General features: G+C 40.2%; 1 long non-coding RNA gene across 1 annotated transcript in view; it reads left to right on the top strand.

The window, feature by feature from the left end:
- The window catches only part of LOC117244107, a 33,685-nt gene extending 10,749 nt beyond the window's left edge, over positions 1–22,936 (top strand). The window contains exons 2-3 of the long non-coding RNA XR_004496568.1: positions 21,746–21,810; positions 22,531–22,936. This is a non-coding gene — a long non-coding RNA (uncharacterized LOC117244107). The remainder of the gene's footprint in view (positions 1–21,745; positions 21,811–22,530) is intronic.
- Positions 22,937–23,946: the final 1,010 nt, after the last annotated feature.

The raw sequence follows: 23,946 nt of genomic DNA, 5'->3' as shown, positions 1-23,946 counted from the left end.
TTTTTTTTTTTCTTCTTTTTTTATGTTATGGTAGGCCAAGGGGGAAAAAGAAGGCAAAAATATCAGACACGCTTGGGCATCTCCTGATGTGATTTAATATTCTGGTTTCTCCACCTCAGATTGAAAGAATGACAAGATAGAGCTGTTTGGGCTTGAAGATGCAGACAGTGAATCTCCCTTGGGGCTTAGTTCTCCTGTTCCTATTTAGCTTGAACTCTCTGGGTGGTGTCCCTGATTTAGAGCATACTTAGCAGGTGCAACACGACTGGAATGAGGCAACATAACAACAAACTATGTAGGAGTAGAGAAGAACCAGAGTTTTAAAAAGGAGGCACGAAATGGGTTACTGCACACAGAACAAAGTAGAGGCGTTTGCAGACTCCACAAGTCTTTCGGAAAGTGTTTCTGGTGTCACTTCTATTTAATTCTAATCTGGAAGCAAAGGGATATATCTGTGTTTCTGCTCCTTCCCAACTGGAAGGTGCCTCCTTAAACTGTCGTAGGTCTCTTTTGGAGCATTTATTCCCAGCATGACCTAATTGTAGCTCTGGTGATGCAGGCTTAGGGACAGTGTTGAATTTAAAGCTCAGCAGCATCAGCTCAGAGAACAGAAAGGAAAACTTCTTCTGCAGGGCTCTGTGCAGTGTTCATGCTGCATCTGGCAGATAACCAAGAAGCTTTCCATCAGACTGCCAGAGCTGCACTGCCCTCTTGGGCATGGAGTTAGTGCCAGCATAACTAAATGAAAGGAAAATATGTTAACTAAATATGAAGGATTCCAAGGCATCTTTTCATCTCGGGCAGATATGCCTTTGCTACCTGATGTTAATTTGCAGTGTGGTGACTGGGTGGCAAAATGCTCTGCTGCCCACACATTGAACTGTGAGGCCTAAGGAGAGAGTGTGGGAAGAAAAAAACCAAGAGGGAAAAGTCTATTATAGTTTCAGACAATAAACATTTTATTGTACCTTTTACACATTCCAGGGGATGCAAGTAATTTTAAACTGGACTGTGCAAACTGCTGCCTCCTGAAGACAGGTGTGGTGTTGGTGTGATGTTTGGATATACCTTCTCCATGAAGGATGAAAGAACAAACTGATGTTCAGTTTGGATCCATAGTTAGTTCGCTCCCTGACCCCTAAAGTTAAAAAAGATTGGAGAATATGTAGGTCTTAGAAGCCTTCCCTCTGCTCTAGCTCCTCTTCCTGCAGTGACCTAGGATGCAGATGAGCTGGCTTCTGAACACTAAAGAAAATTAGAAAATGTTTGCAACCTGTGGTTGCAGAGAAGAGACTGCATTTCAGAGATTGGAGAACTTACTTTCCTCAGCTAATATGTGACCTTTAAACTCAGCTGTAATGTTGGTTTTGCCTTCAGCAACTTTTCTTTTCTTTTGCCCCAAACTTGCTGGAGTTTACTGAATATAGTAGTGGAGCAGACAGGCTGGTCCATGACACCTCCTTCCTCTCTCATGGTCTTTGCTGTATCAGTGAGAGACAACTGATGTGGGGCCTGAGCCATCGAAGTTGTCAGACCTGGGCACAGGCCCCTTGTAGGAGTTATCTGGCTAGGTTAGAATTTAGCTGGCACAGCCCAAGGTCAGCTCCTTCACTGATAAGAGCTCTTGTGAAGAAAGCTAGAAGTGATGGCTGCCCCTCCTTTCCTTTAGGAGTTGGTGCAAAGCTGAGGTTTTACTGCTGGCCCTACCTGTGCTCCGTCACGGCCTTGCAGCAGCTGTATCTGCCGTGGTCTCATTCTGACACAACTCTGACCCAGCCTGCTGGCATTCCTGACACCAGATGTGCCCCAGCACTGCAGATTTGCTGTGTGATCACTGGACTATGTCTGACTGATCACTGCCTCTTGCCCTCGTCTTGACCTGGACCTGCCAATTTCTGCCCCAGCTCTGTGTTGGTGAGGTCAGTGCTGGAACCTTCTTTATGAGCCTTCTTTGTTCCCAAATTCCAGTGCCTTGCAGAGCCCCCTGCCCTCACTGCTCCCTGACAGCAAAGGTGGGGACCTGTGGTAAAGCTTCAGCTTAAAAATGGTTCCCAAGGGAAATGAGGGGCAGGTCCTTGCTCCTGGCTTTCTTCATAGCAGCCCTTATCAGTGAGGGAGCTGATCTTGAACTCAGCCAGCTAAATCTTAGCAGGGGGATGTATTCTGGCCCGTGAGAAGATTCTCATACCTGGCTGAGCACCAGAGCTCCCCTCTGTCTTCTGTAGCCCATTGTGACTGGATGGCTCAGACACACTTGCAAGGCTCCATATTCAATAATCCTGCTCCCCTGGTCTTTTGCAGCTGCATGTTCCTTGCTCCCTGTCCAGCATTGTATACACTTCTTCCTGTTACTAGGATTTTTGTGGTCCCAGAGCCCCTCTTGCTCTTGTTTCAGCTCTTATTGAAAAGTTTAACAAGCAATATAACACACTTTTAACTTTATTAACCCGGAGTCGCCATGTGCTGCCTGAGAGATCCTAGTGAATTCCAAACCCTCAGGCCTGTGAAATGCCTCCCAGCCTGTGCCTCACTTGTGTGTAATTTGGTGAGCATGACCCCGCTGAAGTGGGAAGTGCTGTGCCCTGTATTTCCCTAGGGCAGGAAGCACCATCTCTTTCAGGAGGCTCATGGCTGAAATGTTTATCTTCTGCTTCAGTGCTGAAGCTGTGCTGAAGATAGTTTATTATGTTCACTGTTTTTCTGGGGAGAGAGGGAAGGGATAAAAGCTGGGTAACCATCAGTTTTTTGATGTAATCTGTGACTGGATTAGGTGCAGCAGTGTCTGTGGATGGGGAGTTCCTCTAAAAAGTAAGGAGATCACCTCAGCCTGTTCTTTTCTTGATGTTGCAAACTTGACACTATTTTCTTGAGAACTCCCATCAGCCCAGAAAAATAGCAACTGTCCTTATTTTTCAGTGGATACCCCCTCAAATGTGGGTTATGCCCACTGATAGAATCAGCTGGCTGATAGAATTACTTGGTTCCAGTATCAATGCTATCTTATTTTTCCTTTCTTGCTTTGTTGATGTATTTACCTGATAGTCAACTCAAACTTTTTGTCTTTTGTGGGGAAGAGCACAGGTCCAGATAGGGAAGGAGAGTAAGTCTAAACAGTATATGTGAGGAAATAGATTTATTCTCACTTATGTGGAATGGAAATCGACAGAACATTAATAGCTTTCATCACTCCTTTCTTCTCTTTCCACCCCATCTCCTTAATGCTGCTCCTATTCTAGGTTATATTCCCTAATGCCTCATTTTCTTAATCATAACAGTTGTTTTATCATATCCTAATGTATTTTCTGATGCTCTGCAAGACAAGGAGATGGCATTTGTCTCCCAAGACTTTTTTTGTGTGCATTTTTAGGCATTCAGGACTGGCTGAAAAGGAATTTGTCAGCCCTGTTAAGGTACAGTTTGAGTTAAATCTCAAATTGCAAATGGATTGTTGAATTTGTACCAACAATTCTTTTGGGTTTTGAATCTTAATTTAGAAATAGACAAGCCCAGTGAAAAGACTGATGGTGAAATATTGAGTGTTTGGAAGTGCAGAGGTGAGGACAGGGACATGGTGGTGGGGAGTGAGTCTGACAGGTAGGCATAAAGTAACTTTAAATGAATTGGGGACAGTGGGGGTAAATTAGTCTGCACTGAGTTCCACACAACCACATCTACAGCAGCACCTGAGCTGGGGAGTTCTATAGCTAACTCAGGTACCTCTGCACTACAGACATACCCTGAGGTAAAGAGAATATAAATAGGGTTGGAAGGCGAGGGACAGAGCGAGCAGCCAATCTGCAGAGGGTGGAGGAGCTGGGATCAAAACTGCTGCCGGTGCTTTGAAAGTCATGAAAAGCCAGTGCCTTAGTTTGCTCACACAGGCACAACTCCTCTGGGCTTCAGGGAGAAAGTGCCTGAGAGGCTCTCAAAGCACATGTGCAGAGCCAGCCTTGTTGTGCGAAAAAACAAGCTCTGATTAACTGTGCACGTGGCAGGAATTTTGCATTGCCACTAAAGCAATGAAAAGTCCTGAAAGATTTCCATGACATTAATTTTAGTTCATTTGAGATAATCCATGTAGGGCTTAAATAATACATGAGATTTATGCCATCGAAGATATGCAGTGTATCTCTCAGCCTTAGTGAAAAGAAATTTGCCTTGTTGACACCAACCAGGCAAACCAGCAGACAGGACAAAACTAGTTTTTCATCGGAGTATCGCTGCCTGTTTCTTCTCCTGGCTTTCATCTCTCACTCCCTTTCTTTCCCACCTCCCATTTTTTTTGTTGATTGGTGTCACCTCACATGCTTAGGATGTCTGCCTGTCTGCTCAGAGTGTGAACACATTCCTCAGAATGCTGATTTGTTCGTTTCACGCCAGTGTCAAAATGACTTATTAAATTCGGCACCTCCTGATACTCGGTGCCTGATGTGTTGCTATCCAAACATTAAATGACAATAAGCATATGCAGCCGCTGGGCCTAGCAAACTCATTTACTTTGATAAAAATGTCATGGCAATATGCTTTAAATCACTGTCCTTTTCATCATTGTTAATTGCTAGCTGTAGACCTCTTTCCCGTGCGTAGTGCAAGTGTTAGGATGCTGCTCCTCCTAGCCTGATTAAACATTTTTTTTTCTAACTGTAGAAATCTCTTTCAGTGGCAGTGTTATTTCATCAAGAGATGGATTTTACTCTTAATTAGCCAACATGCCACCAGGGATACTTCAGTCATGGGTGTGAAAAAGCCTCCAGCAAAAGATTGTTCGGTGGGATTAAAAAAAATAATGTATCAGTGACTTGGGGATAATTGGCAGCTTCGGTGACGGTACATTGGCTCTAGCAGTGACAATATGCTCTGGTGTAATATCAGTACCTGCTTCTGTCTGCTTTCCAGTTGGCTCACTGCAGACTCAACAAGAGCAGTTCTGTGTATAACAATGTATGCCATTGAGTGCTGGGGGTGGGAAACCATTCCCCACCTTTTCTGCTGCCACTGGTGAGCTGCACAGCTTTCACAAGGCACAGGATTTGTGTTCCCCTCAGCAAAAATCCACCTTCTTTTCTCTACCCATCCATGATGGCTTGAACTTGATGCTGAGTTTGGAGTTGGATATATCTGTTAATTTCTTGCTACTAGTCATGTACTTAATTTGGACCTTTTCTTTCCTTTTTTCTTTAGGAGTTAGATGCTTCTGTGGTCAGAAGGGTTTGACCAGCTGAATTCATGGCAATATTTTTCCCAAAATAGTAGGAAAAGGATTTTTAAAAACAACAACAAAAAAATCATTGAATCCTTCTGTTTCTAGGGAATATAAAGTTATTTGTTGGGATAAGGTCATTTGCAATGAGAGAATAGAATTTCAGACATCTTTGTAAAGACACCCATTTCACACTCCAGGGATGACTTTCAAATAAACTGTCTCAGAGCTTGATCAGAAATAATATTTGAAAGATTGACTCAGCACAGTGGTATTAAAAATAAATGTGTCCTGCATAGAAATAAGAATTTTAGTAATAAAATATTATTATGTTTTGAAAACAAATTCTAAAAGGGGGGCAATTGTCTGTGTGTGAGGAAGGAAATCCATGCTGCTTACGATGTGGAAGTATGAGGTTATGTCAGTCACATTGCACTGCTGCCTGAACCTATTTTAACATTTGCAGACTCAACCTAAAATCCTTCAAGAAATCAAACCCAAACAAGTCTCATTTTAACCAAAGCTTGCAGAAATCCATGACAAGTTTTGGGATGTCATTCTAATTGTCACGAAGAACTTCCAATTACTTAGTACATTTTCTAAAGAGAGAGAGAGAGATACCATTTCATCAAAGATGTTCTTTTCCAAATGGAATGAGCTCTAACACATCCTTCACACTGTAAGCCTGTCAAGCTGTAGTAGAAAGATATGTGATCAGGCATTTGGAGGTGCCTGCCTTGCAGCAGCGAGGCAGAGGTTGTTGCTTTGGTGTCAAATGAAATGAAGAGATGGTTGGACTTTGCAGGGTCTATCTTCTCTAGATAAAAGGCCAGTGACCTTTTCACATCAAGCCTGGAGAGAAGGGTCTGGTTAAGGGTGATATGCAAAAGTGTTGGCAAGAGGGCTGGTTCATTAGGGCTGAACCTCCTTTCTCTCACCTTAGGGAAGTAATTTAAGATGTGTCTATCACATTGCTGTATCCTCACGGGGTGGTGGATAATTCTTTTAAAGCAGGAACACAAAGAGAAGCACTCTGAAATATTGAAGTAATACCTTTCATTTAGAGAAACACAGACTGTTTGAGTTTTTGGATATTTTGAAGTATTTCGATTTCAAAATTATCTGTCCATAAGAAGGAGTTAATAAAAAAATGAAACAGAATAATTTCAGAGTACTACAAAACTTTGTATTGACCAGAAATACTGGAAGTTTTATTTTAATCTTTGTTTTCTTTTGGTTAGATGCCAAAGAATTAAAAAGGTAGTGTCATTTCCCTTCCCATCCTCAATCCAGTCACAAAATGAAAGGTCTTGTTTATGTTATTTGTAACAGGAAGCCAGATTTCTATAAATGTTTTTGAATGATGCACAACCAGAAAATGCTGGCTATAGACAAATCTTGTAGACCCTTCTGAATGCCTTAGAACAGCTTGAATTGCTTCCTTACAAAGAGAAGAGGTTGCATTTGTGTACCTGATACAGTAATTACTCCTGAAGTGGCAGAAAAGAGCCACACATGCTCATCAACCACTTCAAAACACCTTTAACCATTCCAACACCTATTTTTCTATGGATAGTTTGTCCCTGCCAACCAGTATTTATCAATAAATCTTTCCCCTTGTGTGTGCAAAATTTGGTTTGTAATATGAATAAAGCATTGGGTGCTACAATGCAAAGTAATTTTGTTCAAGTTTTTAGCAGTCAGTGTCAGCCTTATTTACTTCACGAGACTTGCATGGTGTGTGGGCAGGAGATTAGAATTTGCTGAGAGGTTGCCTCTGTGTACCTGATATAGTAGTATTACTTACACCTGAGGTGGCAGAAAAGAGCCACTCAGCATCAGTTTCTCTCATGCTTTAGTAATCCATTGTGGATTATTATCGAGATCAGCTTGGGAAGGTAATAGGATTTTAACACTCCAGCACAGGGTAGGAAAGGAAGGGAAACGAGAAGGAAAGAAACTTCAGGCAGCAGTTGATGTCTATCCTGTGATGTGAACAGTGAGTGTTCTTCAGGCTCATGAAAGATCTTGTAAAAGGGTAGAACATGCATGACAAAGGTCTGAAAGACAGTAACAAAAGAAGATTTTGGGGAAGAGAAATTAATGTTTCTGGAGATGAAAAATATTTTTGTTTTCGTGGGGTTTTTTTTTGGTGTTTTGTTTTGGTTTTTGTTTATATGTCATTCAGGTAGCATATTAATATAAACAATGCTTTGTTTTCAGTATTTTAAAGGTCAGCCATGGAAGTAACTGAATACACTTGCTTGGAGAAAGAACAGAAAGCTCAGAGAAGATGTCCAAGTCTGGTAGGATAGTGGGATGTGGGTGCTTTTGAAAGGCTACAGTTATCAGAGTGCTTGGTTTAAACTGGTGATGACTGTTGATTAAAAGACCCTGCCTTGTTTGTGCAGAAAATTTAAAATAATATTGGTTTTGTTTCTTCTCTAGTGTGCAATGGCAAGGCAGTGTGGAAAGCATTTTGTGATGATACAGAAATACACAAGGGGCTAATGATCACTTTTAAATTCCCTTACTACTTTCATAGTTTTTGATTTAATTCTTCTCATTCATCAAACTGTTTGGATGTGGTATTTGAGTTGATGGAGGCAAATAGTATAATGGAATGAAAATACTCAGTATCAAAGAAGACACTGAAAAGATGTGGAAATTGTGCCGAGTCAGGTTTCCATAGTTAGAGTAAGAATCCCTCAAATAAACAAGCAGAAAATTGTTCTCATCCCTGGTGCCTTTGAGTCTGTTAAAGTCAAGTAGAACCGACAGAGCTACTCAGTGTCCCGATTTCTGAGTTAACAGTGGTGCCATTCAGACAACAGACAGAAACTCTTCTGCATACTCACATGTTTTTGGAAAGAATTCTTCATTATTAGAGCCATTATTAGAAAAATACCCCTAACACTTTGTTAATGGTGTTGAAAATAACATAACAACACTTTGCACTGTATATTACTTTAGCTGAGAAAACTTTTAAATAGGAAGGGATCTCAGGAAAGCTTTCCCAATCAAAGCAAGCAGAGACAGAGTTGGTGGGCACCAATAAGAACTATTTGCTGGTACATTTTTGAGGAGTGGTAAAGAGTTAAATGAAACTGGAAAACTGTAAGTTTGTGGCATTGCTGCTGTGTGCTGTATTCTGGTTAAAATCTGTTGTCACAGCTTTATCATCCATGTAATCAGGTGTGATATTGGCTCTGTGTAGCCCCTCCTGCCTGCTTTCTCCCAGCTTACTCTGGGAAGAAGCAGAGTAGTAAGAGAAAGAAAGGGAACAGAAGCATTTACTTGGTCTGAAGTGCTGTTAAAAGGACATCTATGGGCCACTTATTTCATACGGTTTCATTCTGTAAATGCCACTTGAACTAAAATATTCCCTTTCATCCTTCTGACAGAAATATGACACAGTAATTCTTTGTGAAAATGTAGATGATATGCTGCAGTAGTTACAGTGAGTTAGGATTAAGTGGCAAATGCCTACTCTTAAAGGCTTAATTAAAGACACAATAGCTCTGGGAGGTCATTATTGTAATTACAGTGCTGCCTATATTGTTGTAACCGAGTACATGGTTGTAGTGTCATGTTATCTCTACACAGCATCCTGGTTGGATGAGGCAGCTATTGCATACATTCCATGGACTGTGATTTGCATGGGCTTTCTGCTAGTCTGCTTAAGCTTGAAAATCTGATTCAGGGCTCAGTTTACTTTTTTACCCGGTTTTATATGGGTACAATTCCATTAACTTATGTGTGACCACCTTAGATTATTTATTTATTTATTTATTTATATATTTTTTATATATATATTCCTCCCCCATGTGCTGGAGGAAAACTCTCTGGCTTTGGTCACAATCTGTAGAAATTAAGGAAAGGGCTGAAACATGACATTTGTCCTAATGTTCTCTGTGTATACAGACATTAAGAAGAAATAATGGTTTTCATCCTAACTTAATCAACAGATAGTTTGAAGAGTAGATCCACAACAGAGGAAACCAGTGGGCCTGTGTGAAATTAAATCTTAATGTTATAGAATGCAACGATCATTTTCAGCAGTGCATTTCAGGGCTGTCTATCATACTTAGGTTTCCTAGAGGTGAGATTTTTTTTCCCTTCAGTATCTTTCCAGTCTTATATTAAAGCCTTGGAGCAGTATGGCTTTTGCTTGCCATGAGAGAGAGCTCCACAACTGATTAATCCCATGCCTGGGAGTATTTTAATCTGACTGTTTGGGAAGGGGATTGCAGTGGTAGAAAACAAAGCAAGATTAAAGACAGAGTGGGTGCTAGTCTAAGTAGAGTTAGGGCAAGACATATCTCAGGGAGCTCTATCTTGCTAGATTAGGCTTGTGTGGACTACTGAAATGGTAGCTTAGTTTCCCATGTTTGTGGGATGAAATCCAATTGAGTTTAGATCTCCGTGGAAAGGAGCTGGAATTCTTTTATTGAGACGTCTTCTCTGCGAGGACTGAAAAAAGGATGGAACCAGGTACCCAATCATTCCATTGCCTTCTCTAAATGCTGATACTTAATTATTTAATTTATTTTTTTTTTGTTTGGGTGGGTTTTGTTTTTTTAATTTCTGAGTATTCAAGCAGGGCTTGCAAAATGGAACACAGTCAGCAGGAGAGATGGAATTTTACCCCAGGAGGCAGATGCCTTTGCTTTGGGAGGTGGGAGGCTGAACTTCAGATCACCTCATGTAAAAGTAGCTTTTTGAATGCTTCCAGCATGTGGCAGTATCCTATCTTTGGGGTTATTGTCTAAGAGTTGGTCACAACTCTGACTTTCCTTGGCTTATATTGCATTAAGTACCCAACAACAAAAACAAAAGCTCATTTTATGTTAGGGTAGGATTTGCCTCATTTCAGTTATCTTTAAAATGTAGTTTGTTGTTGAGAATAAAACAGGCATAGATTAATTTTTATCCATTTTATCAATTCGTAGGTTGTGCAGGTTCTAGTCTCATTATTTTAACACCTTTGTTCCCTGATCACTTCTCTGTTCCTCTTAATTAATAACTGTCCTCATAATATCACACCCACAAATGAATATAATGATCCTGGATCTGAGCTATATGGCATGAGGATTATGAGTTTTGTGCTCTTTGCTGGGATATTGTCTGCTGTAAAATACTGGCTTGACTTGTGTGTATGCACTAACATTGCCTTTCCAATCTCTGCTTTCTATTGCTTTAGCTGAGATGGTCTTATTAGTCTTTCTTGGGCTTCTTCTCTGCAGGATACAGGTAATTTTTTAGATTATCTTCCTTCTAAAGTCTTCAGCCTTACCTTGTCAAGGGGTAACAAGGTTTCTGACAAACATCTGCAGTAAGGTAGACATAAAATAAACATTTGCTTTTTTGAGAGATTTTTGAATTCATTGAACTGTGTTCCTCTACTGGAAATAACTCTTTTGATAATGTCTTTTTTTTTTTCCCTGTACTGCTTTATTTCAGGGATAAATCCATTCCTCTGTAAGAGTGGGAAGGTACTAAATTCTTGTGCAAGACAGGTTTGTTAAGCTTGAAATAATAGTATCTATCAAAAGAGGGGTGCTAAAAGAATTATAAATTCCTCTGATCAGACCGGCTGAATCTGATGCTGAGCTCTGTATACCTGAATTCATGAGTAAAATTCTAGCTGTGGTGTCCATTCAGGACATATCCATTTTAATGAGACTGCTGTTCAAGGAATTAAAGTTATGTGCCTCTGCTGGTAGGAAAGCAGCCTGTATGTGCTGTGGTAGGAGGTTGGCAGAGAAAATTTGGACATTTTTTCTCAGTTGTTTTTTTCTTCCTCTCTCCTTATCTTTTCTCATGTCTCCTGTGTTAGAAGTTGTTGAACAGACAGGAACTCTGAACTTAAACAGAAACTGATGAGGTTGTTCTCATACCATTGGCTTATTATTACCCCTGACAATTACACTATTGATATTATTGGGCTGTACTGAAATTAAAGGAGGTGCTTAAGAGTACAGTTTGTTCAGTCAGAGGACAGCCAGCTCAGAGAACAGAGGGATGCAGCTGCATCCCTCTACTAAATCTCAACTTTTATGTGGAGTTATTCTTTTTAAATAAAGTTCAAGTTCCATGTGATTCCAGCTCACACCATCTCCTGCTGCTGTCAGGGTCTCCAAGGCTGAGCTGGCTGTGCCCTGGCAAGCAGAGCAGTGAGAGAGGAGGTCACCACTGGCAGTGATGTTTAATCTGAGCCTGGGAAGTACTGCTTGCTCTGGCAGTGCTTGGGGCTTGGAAACTTGGGAAAAAGATATGTTCTGCAAGTTATTTTGATTTTAATTCTCTACCCCTTCCCCCCACCCCTGATTTCTTTTTTTTTTTTTTTTTTCCCTTTTCCTTAATGAAACTCTTTTCAGTTTCTAAAAAATGGGGAGGGTGGGACTCATTTACTTTTATTAATTGTTGGAGGCAAGAGATAAAGGAGGAGAGAAAAAAGAGGAACACAAACTAGAAAATGAAAATAATATATATTTTTTTTCCTTTTACAAGGGAAGTGCTGTCCCAAATCCCCATTAAACATGTGTTTTCCATGGGTAGGTATTTTTTTAAGAAAAGAAAAAAATATTAGTTGAAAAGGTGGGAGAGGACTGAATAGCTCTAATTGAGTGCTCCACTTGATTGCTGACACATGTTTGGGAGAATGAAGTACAAGCTCCTTGATGGCCAGGACAGCCTCTCTGATGTTAGCCAAAACTTAATGGGGCTACTGTTGTCCCTTGCTATTTTCATAATCAGAAAACAGTAATAGGCCAAAGGAGCACACTTGAGTTCCAAATATGATATCTGTATTTGCTGAGCATGTGCAAACATATGAATCCTCATGACATACATATGACTCAGGATTGGCTCCTGGCAGTCTTTCAAAATGTGAGGAGAGCTCAGGTAGATGATCTAAAAGCTGTAGCAAAGGATGCTTCATTTCTGTTCTTCATAGTATTTTATAGTTGTAAGTATCAGGTAGGTATTTCTGATATGTTCCAGGAGTCATTCTGTTGGATGTAGTGTTTTTATACTCTTACAAAACTCTTAAAAATCCCTCTCTGTTCTTATTCTGGCACTGTATAAAAGCCAGGGTAGACCTTATCACTTTCTGTTCTCTGTGATGCTTTGTAGGTCACATTACATTACTCTACTTGGCAGAAAAGGCAAGTTCAGTGGGAAGCAAGAATGAATATTTAGCTGGTAGTATACCCATGCTGCAATTTTTTTTATTGTTCAGATATTGCCTTGAAATGTAGGTTTTGCAGACTGCCTAAGCCTAAACTCTCCTTGCAACTTTTCCACGTATTTGAATTCAGTCTTTGCCATTTTATAAATTGGTTTATGGGTTGCATGACACATGAATCACAGGTTGCATTGAGGAAACATAAATCAGTCTTTGATATCTGTAAGGCAAAAAATATGTCTGGGTGTTAGCCTTAGAAATATTTTTTTTCTCTTTTTAGAAATATGCCCCTCTTTGAGAATTCTCAGTAAACAGACTGGGAATTCACAGTAGCTTGAGCACATCCAAAACCCAGCTTTGTTTGAAGCCATAATGAGCCTGATTAAAAGACTTTTTTGGTGCTAAAAATGTTGCTTGAATTCACTGAACAAAGGCGATTGAGAAGTCAGCCGTCGCTTCGACCTCATATGTGTGTCAGATGCTGGAGGAGAACAAAGTTGACATTCCCACAGAATAGAGCTCCGGGGAGATCTCAAGGAAGTGTTGCCAAATACCAGGCTCCTTCACTGAATGCTTCCACTCTCCCTCATGAATCCAGAGCAAAACATTTGGATACAGAAACACTTGTCTCAAGACAAAAATCCCAAGTTTTTTCTAGAGTATTTACTCAAGACGATGGCCTTTGAATTCCAAGTGCCATTGTGTGTTTATATTCACGCTGTGTCCTGCAGAACACCATCTGCTTGTAAAGTCTTGCAGAGAGAGTGAGAATCTGGATTTCTGGAGAAATAACTTTCAGTGGAAGTAAATCATGTCCTCCAAATACCTCACCAGTGTCTGCTCCCACTTAGTGCATCTCAGTTGCTCCAATTGCTCAAATCTGAGCACAAACCTAAAAAATAAAAAGAACAGGTGAGAACAATTAATATATAGTTCAATGTTAATATTATAAATCACTATTGCTAATGCCAGTAGTGTGCATTAGAGAGCTATGAAAATCCAGATATGCAAAATCAGGAGCTTCCTGTGCAAATGAAAGGCAACTGGAGCCAGGCCATGTTATCAAAGCCAGAGATGCAAAACAGGTATGTTAGGTAGATCTGCACTTGCTTCCTCTGTTGGGCCACTTCTTTGTTGTCTTCCTCATCAGAGAACTTTCCTTAAACATGTTTACCTGGCCAAACCATTCCACCACCCTGATGGGGCTGTGTCAGCTGCTTTCCTCCCTCATTCAAATTCCTCCTTCCTACACTGCTATTGCTGCTGTCCTTTCTGTGGCCCAGCATTACAGGTCCTCAGTGCTCTGGCCACAACATGAGTTGTTCTTGGTGTCTGCAGAAGCACCAGGAGGGCCAGTTTATCCCTTCTTGCCTCTGTCTCCATAGTACATGGTACAAATAATTTTGCTTTGAAGTAGTTTCACTGTCCTCATATCATCTCATTTTCTAATTATTTCTCCAGTGCCTGTCATGCTGTTTTTGTCAGAAAGAGGTTTCTTCCAGCAAGATTAGCCTTTGGACTCCTCATTTTTAAAGTCTGGTATCTATCAGCACTCCATCCATTCAAATTAATTGTGATTTCTCTGCAAGTTTTCTTTTTTTCCTTTCCCTCATTTTCCTCTCAGTTATTCCTATGCAAACACACACTCAGCTTTGTTACACATTCCGAGTGAGGGCATCTTAAGCTTCCTAAATTAAGCTGCTATTTCCAAGAAGCAAACTCCATAGTACTGCCCTCACCCAGACTCTCAGGCTGGCAGTGATCACTCCTGCACTCTTTCTAAAACTTATTGCAGATCTAGGCTTCTCTGGTAAAGCGTGCAAAGGGACTGGTTGTTGGCAAGTGTTTTGTTGGGGTGTGCAGTTGTGGGAAAATGTGACTATGCAGGCCTCTGGCCCAGTTATACAATTTTTAGTGCCATCTTCTTATGGAAGCACAGAATTTTAACTGTACTTTGGAGAAAAGCTACTTTGTGCTTGATATGTCTCCTTACCCCTTTGTTACTTGCTGTCAATGTAAGTACAAGGACTATTGGGCAGTCAATTTTCTGAGGACGCTACATAAAATTGTTTTATACAGCAAAATAAAAGCTAACCCCCAGATTTTGCTTATCCCACCATTCTGCCCAAGTGCTCATTATCAGACTTTTTCAACTATGCCAAAAACCATCCTGTGTGTGAGGAGTCATTTCTGAAAAATCAGGATATCACAATTTACCCGTCAGGGCTAAATGAGGGGGTTTAATGAATTCCAACACAAAAATTCCTAGGGTGGTTGTACTAACAGCAAGTTGCTTTAAAAGGACTATTTTCCTCTACAGGGATTTCAGTAAAGAGACAATGTTTATTTTTTCAGTGGAAAATTGATTGTAACTAAGAGGATACTTGGCTTGAAAGTGGGGAATTATCATATCATATGATTAAATGAAAGCTTACCTTGTTATAAGGTAACTAGACATATCCCAATAGAATTGAGACAATGTTTGATTAAGCCAGATTTTCCTACTTTAAATTCAAGGAACAAATTAAAGAATAATTGAGATCCTTTTCAGATCTTTTATAAGCTGAATATATAAAGCTGCAGCTCCAGGTGGCAAAGCAATTAGCTGATGAATAAAATCAACCACACTGTCATTCGTCAGATGTTTAAATTCTATAAGCCAGATAAATTAATGTGTTCCTTAAGCCAAATAAACGGTCATGCTCTTCATGTTACCACTGAGTTCCCCTGGGAATGGGCTTGGGAACATGTTGATAGAAAATCTAGGAACTGTCTCATCAGAAGGGTCATAATTAAGTTGCCTGGTTTTGCATGTCTGAAATAAATGTTCCCTTTCATTGAAAAGACAACTGTAATGATGTTCTGTGCTTTATCAAATGGGAGGATAAGAGTGGAAGGATAAATATTTCAATCTAAAGATTTGGCCTCTTTTGCTGGAGATGGGATTTTGGGCTCTGAGCTTCTGGTTGAGGACTGGGAACAGCAAAATCTGAAGTACAGTTTCATCTGCTTGTGCTAGTGCTTAGTTTGGCTTTAGAAGTAACACTGGGGCAATCGAGCGAGACTGATTAATCTAAGAGGACCTATTTGTCCATCAGCAGCTGAACTGGAACTGTCTTTTTTAACTTTAGCCTTTTTATGGTTGAGTTTAGAACGTGGGATTGTACTGTGAAGGTCTTTCCCCTTCTGCTGAGGAGTCTGTCTGAAATGGTTATGTGGCTGCTCAGGCTCTTTGATAGTCAGCATCCAGCCAGCAGAGGCATAGCCTGAGACCAGTTTAAAGTCTGCAACACTTTAAATTAAAAAGCTGACAGACAGAAATCACCTCTTTCTATACAGACCTGCTATTGTAGATGACTTTGCAAGTGCTTAACTCTACAGCTTTGGTAATAGGAAAGGGGTGTAGACTATGCTATGTATGATGAGCCCACAGACAGAGAAAATGTGAACTCTTGACTATTTTGATGCCTGTCTTCTTCATTACAAACCTTGGGTGGGTTCTTCAGGTGCCTAGTAACAGAAGTACCATTGAGTGAGTGATAGTTGGGTAAGGGCAGTCTTGCACTTCAGAGTTACTCTCCTTTAGTGAAATATTGCTCCTCAGAGTGATAACTCAGTGTTGGTGCCTGTCTGTAACAGTGTTGGGACACTTGATACCTGGTTTGAGACATGAACTGGTGTTTGGGTGTTGTGTGTGCTTTCCCTGCCTATTTTATAACCTGCCAACTGGTTTATAACTAACAGTGAATGCTGCTGCTCCTTAAAACTCTAATTTTCTTAAGAAAAAATAATTAAAAGCTGTAAAAAAATTGCTTTGAAATGGAATATATATTCTATTCTGCTTGACTTTTGCTCAAGCAGTGCTTTTATGTAACCTGAGTTATTTTTTGAATGCTTCTGATTTTCAGACATTTAGAAACTAGAAATAATGGAAGAGTTATTCTCTGCCTAGGATTTAAGAAAACCTGGAAATGCACTACTGAGTGCATGATAAAGCAGCTGTCATAAATAACTTGAGGCAGAATGAGTGGCTGTTTGAAGGCCATTGTGGCCCAGCAGTGGAAGCAGATAGAAACTGACTTTGATTTGATCTTTCATACCTGTTTGATGGATTTTGGTTCTTTAAGAGTGAGTAAAGATCATCAATCCACATTTGAAATTGTATTTTTAAACTTCTATTTAAACATCTAGTACTCCAGGCAACTAAAAGTATCTGTAGGAGGTATTTATTTTGAGACTAGTGAGATGTTGGCAATCAGTGTAGAACAGCAAGTGTTGACAGACTTTATTTATGGGTGCATTTCACAGAAATTTGGTAGAAATTTCAGTGAACTTGTCAGTTCAGCATCTGTTTTGTGCAGCTCAGAGTGACACTCAAGTCTCAGAACTTGCAGTGGAAACATTTATGTCCTGTGACAGGGAGAAAAGGGAGATTAAAACCACTTGGGCTGGTCGGCAAAAAGAGAGATAAGCAGAAAATCCTGCAGAAAATCTCTTGATGCAGAGATTACTTGAGCAGTCTACTTTCTTTGGGGGACTTTTATAAAGAAATCATTATTCTGAGGCCTTATGCCCTTATGTACACAATGTTTTATACCCACTGGGGTCTGCTGTGCAGACTTTGGCATGTAGCAGAAGTCTTTCTATTGAAATGACTTTCTGGAGAGAGGGTTCAAGTTCTGCTTTCTTGTATTTTTTTTTTCTCCCTGCTCCTTTCTTCCCTGGGACTTCTTGAAGACTAAGAGGGAAGACCAAGTAGGTTATTGGAGCAACATGCATTGTTTTGAATTTCTGATCAACTGAGAAAGCAGGAAAAGCTCTCTAATCAAGCCATTTTTGGTGCTCAGGCCAGGGAAGTGAGTGTCCTGGGGGAACAGTTTTTACCAGCCTGCCCATAACTTCTGACAAAACTAAGGAAGAGACTTCTCATGATACAGAAGCTCTGAAGAATGGGGTCTTCCAACTTCTCTGTCATTGTGGCAGCAGTTTAATGTGTCCTGTGCTCACCAAGAGGGAGCTGGGAGTATATCATGCTAATGATGTGGTTAGATGTTAGTGTCTGAAAATTGAACTTATTGACCAGCATTTTTCATAAATAAACACCCAGTGTGATTTCAGGGACCAACAACATTAAATTGGCTATATCATCATCAAGGTTCATGACCAGGAAGGAGCTCTGTAGATAAGAGCAGCAAGTAACTCCTTCTAGTAATGAAAAGTGACTGAGTGATGTCTGAGGGAGCTGTTAAACTTAATTTTTACACCTTCCTGTCATTTTACCTGTATCCTGAAGACAGCTATGGCCATGATAGCCCTGATACTTCGGGCCACTTTCCTTTGAGGTCAAGGGAGCTGCTCACAGTCTTTGGTTTCTGCTCATGTTGAGGTGTCTGCTGCCCTGGCATGTCTATAGGTGCTGGGATACTTCAGCTCTTGTGCTTGGTACTGTGGTGCTAAGATTAGACCTGGACATCAGTGTGAATCAGTCTGTGCACCAGAAAGTGAAGGGAAGGGAAAAATGGGGTGATGACTCAGTTTCCCAAGAGGAAATAGGGAATGGGAGGCATTGAGCAGCCCTTTCTGAGTGTCCTGCCTCTATTGTAATTTCACCAACTAAAAATGCATCCGAAGAGTTGATCTTTATTGAGCATTCCCAACAGCGTGTACCTGGGACTGATGTTCATATTATTTTATGAATAGTGACATGACCTTGACTAGCTTTTGAATATAAAGCTTCAGTCTGGTTTCTAGTTTTGCCATCTAGGGTAAACTAAAAGCATTTATTGTGAATAATGGTAGCCACAGAGGAAGGCTTTTACAAAGTACCTCTGTTTTTATATTCAGTTTGGATTTTATGTAAAAGATGTTATCTTACTTGCAGGTTTTAAAGGAAATTTTTTGGTAGAAATCTTAGCTTGTAAGTAGATGAGAATAACACAAAACATAGTCATCATCTCAGCATAGATAATCACTGCAAAGAACAAATTCATGGTTTTAAAATTGGCACAAAAATGAAAACATTTGGCCAAATGTAAACAATCCCCTCTCACAGGACTTACTTAATTCAAGATAAAAGTATAAAAGAATTTTCCTCCTATCGCAGGAAAGCAGTTACACAAAAAAGATGGCTTTGAATTTCTTGTTCAAGTGAGTAGAAAATCTTTGTTTGCCTTGTGTGGCTGGGTACAGTTGTGGATTTGTGGGTTTGAGGGGAAAATGGATGATATCCTCCATATTAGTATTTATTCATTTTTCACATCTGTTCTCAGTCAATTGAGTGATATTTATTAAAAAAATATTTTCAAGGCATGCCTAACTCAAATCTTCTGACTTCTTGCATACATATTAGTTGAGATAATGCTCTTGCTTAATACTTAAATAGTTTAAGTAGTTTGCTGAATCTGAGCTTCACTGTCTTTACAAAGAGAACTGGAAATGGAGAATCCAGTTTCTCCACTTACACTGTTAAGGAGCTGTGAAATGTTTTGGTGCCATTATAAAATTTGACTTCACAGGTTGATAGCCTTCTTACGGGTTTGCAGTACTCACTTGATTTTCCCTTCAAGATATGCAAAACTAAGTAAATGTAAAATTTTGTATGGTGTACACTAGAAGTATTGTTTTCCTGTATTTTCTCTTCATTTGCCTCTCATCCCCCCTCACAGTCTCTGTAATATTCAGTTATCTGTGAAGGAAATTAGAAATGTTTGGCTTGCATGCAATTTGAAGGTTGCACATAGCCAAAACCTGTTTACCTTCCCCCAAATGAATAACCCAAAGACAGAAGAGTTCTCTCACACTTTCCTAAAGTACTTAAGCAATATTTTGTATGACATTTTTGAGACTAGTTTAAGCCCCAGATGAAGACATTACTTTTTTCTTTATCCTGCTCCATGGAAGTATTCTGCTACTGGAAAATAATTTAATAGAAGCTGCAGTGCAGCTGTTACCAGCTGAGTATTAAGAAATTGCAAGAAAATGAGGCCCTGTGTTATCATATTAATACTATATTAGCGTTTATGTGTATATCCTACAGGACAGAGTAATGTACAACATGAGTGGAGGTAAAAAATGGCATTCCTGTGGAATGAGGAATCTTACAAATAAGAGTAATCTTCTGTACTTCTTTACTGTGTCTTCTGAGAGATGATGCAGTAAATGGTTTATATTCATCTTCGTGTTGTGTGCTATTTTTATGTATGTCCTCTTTGCTTATTCCATGATTAAAGGGTGTCTGTATGCCACAGGAATGATGCAGAAGACTGCAGATAGTTTGGGTTATGTGGTGTTATGAGCATACTGTTACGGTGTTAAGGGGACCCTTTCCTTTACTGCCTCCAATATTTTGCATGTTGCATCCCAGGGCAGAGTTCCACAGCTGGTGGACTGTGGGGTTTGGCACATTTCCTTTTTACCTCCACTGCTGCATAGCCCACTTTGTGTCCTTGCTTTCAGGAAGAGTACCTTGGCAAGTTCAGTAGAAAATCATCAGCCCAATGATGCCTAAATTTGTTTAGAATGGCTTTTATGTTATTAATTGTGGGTAAATTTGAGTGACCCAAACAATAGTTTTAAACTATTTTTAGGCATTTCAAGCAATTCCTACCTTAAATATCCTTGCTCTTGTTGGTGCTTTTTTTTTTTTTTTTTTTTAGAAAAGGCAAAAATAGCTAGTTATGACAATTTTGGCACCATGAAGAAAGGAGTCACTTCAGAAATGCTGATTTATGTGATCTGTGTCACACCTACTACACATCAGCATTTTTCTGTCAGAGGCTGATGAAGGCTTGATTGTCTTTACTGTGGGTTTTGCTCCTGGAGCTGGAATGATCTGCTTCCCTAAGGTGCTGCCCACAAAGGAGGGTGCAAATGTGTTTCTTGATGAAAAATGTGCACAAACCTTTTGGAATAGGCAGCTGAGAGATTTGTGTGCTCATCCAAGAGGTCTGAAAGGCACATGGAAGTGTCTTGCAGTTAAAGTCTAGCTTTTGTGAATTTGGCTATTTGGCAGTGCAGTACCAAGGGTTGCTGAGTATTCCAGGTAACTCCTTCCCTCAGCTGGTACAGCTCTAGGTTTTTCTCTGCTTAAGCCTCTGCTTGCCACTGGCTTTTTCAGATGTAAAATGATACAAAAACACTTCCTTGCAATCCGGTGGGAAGTTTGGTGACAGTGATTCCCTGTACCAGAGGGAATGAAGGGGATGCAGCTGTTTCGATGTGGTTTGTGGGCATATTGCACTTAAAAGGAAAATGTCTCTTCTCCAGCTCTGTGCCAACCAGCACACAGTTGGACCTGGGGAGAGAGCAGCTGGGTTGTCCCAACAGGACATGTTGCCTTCTGGTGGCTTTGTACCTCTCCCTGCTGCCCTGATCTCCTGTTCCACTCCTTGTTTTGTCTTGTGTAATGCAAGGCCCTGGGTATCAAGGCTGACGAGAGGTAGTCTCCAAATGATGAGTGCCTGCAGTTCCCATATAACATCCTTCTTATCCTTCTCACTAAAATGTGTAACAAATAATCTGTGCTGGCACTGGGATTAACACATTTGACCCCTAATGGCTCTGAAGGAATAATTGTGATGTCTCGGGTCAATAACTGTGTGAACTAAGGAGGATTTGCTTGATGCACCATAACATCTTCTTCAGAGCTGTTCATCCCTTTTGAGGGTCTATGAACCATTGGAACTTTTAAGTCTGTGTTCATTGTGCTTTGTGTGCATGTGGTTAAGGCCTGGTACACGTTAAAAGTAAACTCTCCAGAATGCTGACAGATCCTGTGATTCCGTTCTAAGATACCACATTTCTGTCTGATTCACAAATATATTTTTTTAATTGTAATGGGGCCTGCAAGCAATCTGAGATGATACAGTAACAATCTCTGGGATAGATATTGCTTCCACAATCCAACAGGAATTTCTGTTCCTTCTTGCCTTCATGCTGAACTCATCTGCTCTATTTATATGAGCTGTCAGTCTGCTGGTTTTCCATAGAAAAGGAAAAGGAGGAGTTGTGTAGAATTAGCTTTTGGGGTTTCTTTGAGGTTTCTTCTGTAAGGCTTGTTTCTATATAGAATTGTTTCTTTTAGGTCTCTTTCACTCCCCACCTCCCACCTCTCTCTCTCTGAATGTTCCCCAGATAAGGGTAAATAGCTTTTGAGTTTGTCTTTGAGTAAGACAAGCCTTTCTGATAGAACAGGTCAAAAAATACTTTTACTCTGAAAAGTAGCAGCTGTTTTCACTGTCTATTTTCAGATATACTTTGAGTATAAAGCAACAATTTAGATCAATGGGAAAAGAATCCACTGGATTAATGTAAGATTAGCTGTGTAATAATCAAAAGAAAATATAATCTCTTTACAGGAAATGCTACTGGCCCTAACACATATTTGAAGAACAAGTCTAGTGAGCATACAAATATTTTTCAGGTAATTTTTCTATTGTGGTTGGTGCTAATGATTCAGATTCCTGAATACCTGTATATCTGTCACCTCATTTGATGTAACTGTATTATGGAATAAATACTTTGCAAATGAAGGACCTGATCCTGGCAATGCCTTCTGCTGAGGTGCTATTTGGTCATCAATAGCATTTGACTTTTTAGACTTCTCAGGAGAGGAATATTTGCACTCTTATTAAAAATATTTGATGTTTTTGGGATTGAACCTTGCAGGAATCATTCCCACTGTCTAATGTGCAAGAATAGCAGCCAAATGCTATTTCTGCTGTTTAATAATACCTGTCAGAGACCAATGTCACCACCATTCCTGGGTTGGTCCTGTGCAGGGCCAGGGGTTGGACTTTGATCCTTGTGGGTCCCTTCCACTCAGGCTATTTTATGGTTCTGTGTCTCTGGGTGCCAATTTCTCTCAGGAACTGGTGCTTCCTCACTGCAGCCCCTGTGACATGGATCTCTGTCCTGTGGGTGAAGCAGCCCAGACCTCTGATTTTAAGTATGTGAGGAGACCTTCTCAGCAGGTGCAGAATTCTTCCTTTACTTTAGGTGTGAACCACTTAGCCATGTGCTAATAACCAAGAGATGAGCTACTCAGAGGAGCTATGTACTGGCACTAATATTGCAGGGGACTTAAAAAAACCCCCAGAAACCCTCTGCTTGAAATTTGCCACTGTCATTTTTATTTTGTCAGGTGTCAAGAGAATGCATACTGCCATCTAAGAAACATACAAAGGGCCTGATTTCTGGAAGTAGGGGATGAGGAGTTCCTCTGTCGAAAATTCATTTCAGCCCATTCTGTTTTCCTCAGAAACCACACGGGAGCAGTGTGGTCCAGCCTTTGAGAAAGGAACTGCTAGTCTTTCCTCTGGTGCCTGAACTCATCTGTCAGAGGATGTCTCAGTCTGAGATATAAGAACACAAAACTGATGACAAGTAAAATATTTCACAGAATATCCATCTTTCACTTTGCAAATACTCCTTTGTGAGAAATCAGATTGTCGGTAAGGGCTACTCAGTATACTTTCCATATTGAATGAAATAAAGAATAAAGGCTGTATTTTGTGCTGTTGCGGTCTGTGATTGGATAATTTGAAGTAAAAAAGAAGAAAAAAAATCCTACGATTTTGATGAGTCAATTAGCCATAATGAACTCATAAATGTAAGTTACCAATATTCCATTTCATATTTCTGACAAGACGTAGTTACTCAGAAAAGAAAAATAAATACCTTGGGAAAATACTTGAGGAGCCTTTTGGGTGAAGGCATAGGTGCAAATGTTTAAATGTTACAGGTTTTGTGTATATGTATAATTTAAAAATTATTTGAGAATTCCTGTGCAGATTTTGCATTAAGATTAATAGCTTTGCTTGTCAAACGTGGATCCTTTCTGAAAGATCAGGTAGGTGTAAGTACAGCACAGTGGAAGAAGTCTTTGTAGTATCTGATACTCCTAGGAAAAGAGAAGCAAAAGGTTGCTGTTGCTTTTAGCCCCATCATATGGGGTCATAGGATCGGAGCACCATAATGTGCTTTAGGGAAAGACTCCATTGCTCCATCCAGAAGCAGTGATTGTTTGCCTGAGGCTCCTTACAGAGAATGAAAGATCTCTCCTGTCCAGCCAGCCCTGGGGCTAATCCTTTTCTGTCTCTGTAGGTGTTGGTCTAGAGAGACTCAAATGCTCAAACTCCTGGCAACTCCTACAAAGACCTTTTAGAGGAAACCAGCCTATAAACCAGAAATGAAGGAAACAGGCTGATGGTTGCTGCAGTTCTCTCCCCAGCTGGGAGAAGACAGGTGAGAGCAGTGGCCAAGATGGCTTTAAATGGAAGAGCTTGGCCCCAGATGTCAGGTCTGAGATGGTGTGCAGGCATTTGCCAGTTTAGAGCCTTAGTGAACATTATAGAGAGAATTGTACAGGCATCAAATTTGATTTCCAATTAGATGAAGTTTCAGAGGCTTAGAATAGTTTCTGTTTTTACACTTGAACCCTTTTATCTTGTTACTTGTTCCTCAAAGCCTGAAATAACAGCATAGAGTGCCTGGGGGGCAACAGGCACAGCACTGTCAGCTGCTTAGGGTGAGGTGATTGTCCTGCTCTGCTCTGCAC

This window comes from Parus major, chromosome 3 (assembly GCF_001522545.3).
Source record: "Parus major isolate Abel chromosome 3, Parus_major1.1, whole genome shotgun sequence".
Lineage (NCBI taxonomy): Eukaryota > Metazoa > Chordata > Aves > Passeriformes > Paridae > Parus > Parus major.
The sequence above is the reverse complement of the archived record's forward strand: the minus strand, read 5'-3'. Positions and strand labels throughout refer to the sequence as shown.